General features: G+C 34.5%; 1 non-coding gene across 1 annotated transcript; it reads left to right on the top strand.

The window, feature by feature from the left end:
• Nucleotides 1-228: 228 nt before the first annotated feature.
• LOC111757690 (U6 spliceosomal RNA) lies at nucleotides 229-335 on the top strand. Its single transcript, XR_002791977.2, has one exon. It is a non-coding gene; the product is annotated as a U6 spliceosomal RNA (small nuclear RNA).
• Nucleotides 336-3,596: the final 3,261 nt, after the last annotated feature.

The raw sequence follows: 3,596 nt of genomic DNA, 5'->3' as shown, positions 1-3,596 counted from the left end.
ATTTTGCTAAGAGTTTTATTAAGGATAGGAGTTAAATAATATTGAAGGCATGAATATTTCATGGCATAATGGAAAAGGCAAAGTCACAGTCACAAGACAAATGCCATTTGTCAGATGAATGTAACATTTTTGGGCTTATAATATTTCTAGGAATAAATTTGCAATTTTTTGTTGTGTATTAGTAGATACTTTTGCAGACATAACTTGATTTAAAAAAACTGTGTGTTCGTGCTCACTTCGTCAGCACATATACTAAAATTAGAACCACACACAGAATATTAGCATGGCCCCTGCACAAGGATGACACACAAATTCGTGAAGCATTCCATTTTTTAAAAAAAACCAAATTATAAATAACACAATTATAACAGGAGATCTTAACACGCCATTGACACCAAAGGACAGATCAACCAGACAGAAAATCAGCAAAGCAATAACAGAACTGAATCACACCTGTGAACAAATGGACTTGATAGACATATACAGAGTGTTCCATCAAAAAAGCATCATAATACACATTCTTCTGAGCAATACATGGCACATTCTCTAAAATAGACCATATACTAGCCCACAGAACATATTTAAATAAATGCAGAAGAGTTGAAATTATCCCATGCATTTTATAGGATCATAGCATCATGAAATTAGAAATTAATGATAAAAGATACTGCAAAAACCCCACAAACACATGGAAACTGAATAACACACTCTTGAGTAATCAATGGGTCACAGGGGAAATTAAAGAAGAAATTAAAAATAACAACAAACAAACAAAAAGACAAATACCACTTATTGGAACCTGTGGGATGCAATGAAAGCTGTCCTCAGAGGAAAATTTATTGCACTGAGTTCCCACATCAGGAAAGCAAAATGAATACAAATAAATAACCCGATGCTACACCTCAAACACCTAGAAAAAGAAGAGCAAGTCAACCCCAAAGCCAAAAGAAGAGCAGAAATTAATGCAGTAGAGACTAAGAAAACAATCCAAAGTGTCTGGGGATTTAGCTCAGTGGCATAAGCTCCTGCCTTGCAAGCAGGCAGTCGTGAGTTCGATCCCCAGTACCGATAAAAAGGAAAAAGACAAAAAAAAAAAAAATTAGAAAACAATCCAAAGAATCAATGAATCAGATTCATTGGTTCTTTGAAAGAATAAATAAAATTGAGAAGGCCCAAGTGAATCTTAGTTTAAAAAGGGAAGAAAAAGCTTAATTTCATGCAAGGAAATGAAAAGAATAAAAAAGGCAAAATCACTAGAGACTCTGTAGAAAAACAGAAAATCATCAACACCTATTTCAAAAACCTCTACTCTCATAGGTTTGATAACACAGAAGAAATAGACAGGTTCCTAGAAACATGTGAAGTACCAAAGCTAGGTCAAGAAGATGTAAAACTACTGAATAACCCAATTTCTATTAATGAAATTGAAAATACAATTAAGTCCTTATCCACAAAGAAGAGCACATGGCCAGAGGGATTGACTTCAGAATTCTACAAGAAATACAAAGAAGACTTAATGCTGACACTCCTCAAACTCTTCAATGAAAGTGAAAAGGAAACAATCCTTCTAAGTCATTCCTGGAAGCAAATATTTCTCTAGAACCCAAACCTGAGAAAGACCCAACTAAAAAGAGAACTACAGGCCAATCTCCCTAATGAACACAGATGCAAAAATCCTCAATAAAATATTGGCAAATAGGATGCAGCAAATAATCAAGAAGATTATACACCACGAACAAGTGGTATTTATCCCAGGCATGCAGGGATAGTTCAACATACTTAAATCAATAAATGTAATCCACCATATCAATAAAGCCAAAAATAAGAATCACATGATCATTTCTATAGATGCTGAAAAAACTTTTGATAAGGTCCAACATTCATTTATGATCAGAACTTTACAGAAATTTGGTAGATGTTTTTACCTCAATATAATAAAGGCCATCTATGACAAATCAACAGCCAGTATTATATGAAATGGCCAAAAACTGAAGGCCTATACCTTAAAATCTGGAACAATACAAGGATATCTCTTATCACTGCTCTTATTTAATACAGTACTAGAAATACTAGCCAGAGCAAATATCCAAGAGAGAGAAATAAAAGGGGTAAAGATACGAAAAGAAGAAGTTGGATTATCATTATTTGTGGATAACATGATATTTATTCTACATAGAAGACCCTCAAAATTCCATTGAAAGACTCCTAGATATAATGAATAAATACAGCAATGTAGCTGGATACAACATTAATACACAAAAATTAATAGCATTTCTATTTAATAACAACAAAATCACAGCGAAATAAGAGAAGCAACACTCTTCACACTAGCAAAAAGAAAAATGAAATATTTAGGAATTATTCTTATAAAACAAGTGAAAGATCTATATAAGGAAAATTATACTATACTGAAAAAAAGAAATGAAGATGATCTCAGAAAATGAAAAGACATCCCTTGCTCATGGATAGGAAAAATAAATATTGTGAAGACGGTCATTCTCCCAAAACTGTTATACAGATTCAATGCAATCCCAATAAAAATACCTTCAACATACCTCCTAGATCTCAAGAAATCACTCCTAAAATTCATCTGGAACCTGAAGAGACCTGGAATAGCAAAGACAGTTCTAAGAAGCAAAGGCAAGGCAGGAGGCATCACAATCCCTGACTTGAAGTTAAACTACAAAGCTACTGTAGTAAAATCAACATGGTACTGAAATCAAAACAGAGCTGAAGATCAATGGAATAGATTAGAAGATGCAACCAGAACTACAAACACACTCAACCACCTTATCTTTGACAAAGGGGCCAAGTAGGTTCACTAGAAGAAGGCCAGTCTCTTTAATAAATGGTGTTGGAAAAACTGGCTCTCCGTAAAACTAAGACTAGACCCATGTCTATCACCATATACTAAATTAAGATCTAAATGGATCAAAGATCTGAATACTAAAACAGAAACACTAAATCTATTGGAAGACAAATTGGGTAAAAACCTTGAAGACAGTGATAGGTAGAGAATTCATGGGAATCATATCTCACAGGAAATACTTCCCAGAATCAACAACTGGGATCATGCCTTATTGAAAAGTTTCTGCATTTTAAAAGAAATCTCTAGCATAGTGAAAATAATACCCACAAACTGGGAAAACATCTTAGTGAACTGTCTCTCAGACAAAGGACTTCTGTGTAAAACATATAATTACATAAACTCAGACCCCCAAAATTCAAGGCTCCAATCCTAAAATGGACATCTGAGATGAATACACAATTCTCAGATGAAGAAATACAAATAGAAAATAAATACATGAAAAAAATGTTCATCATCACTATTCATTAGAGAAATGCAAATTAAAACCACACTGACATTCCATCTCACTCCAGGAAGAATGGCCAAGATCAAGAAAACTACCAAGAACAAATGCTGGAGAGGCTGTGGGGAAAAGGGAACTCTCCTGCACTGCTGGCAGGAGTGTAGACTGGTGCAACCATTGTGGAGGTCAGTCTGGAGATTTCTCAGAAAGCTGGGATTGGAAGTCCCATTTGTTCCACCTATTCCACTTCTAGGCATATTCCCAGAAGAACTGAAAACATCATAC

This window comes from Cavia porcellus, unplaced genomic scaffold (genome assembly GCF_034190915.1).
Source record: "Cavia porcellus strain 051 isolate PalLab524CR breed Dunkin Hartley unplaced genomic scaffold, mCavPor4.1 scaffold_9, whole genome shotgun sequence".
Lineage (NCBI taxonomy): Eukaryota > Metazoa > Chordata > Mammalia > Rodentia > Caviidae > Cavia > Cavia porcellus.
The sequence above is the reverse complement of the archived record's forward strand: the minus strand, read 5'-3'. Positions and strand labels throughout refer to the sequence as shown.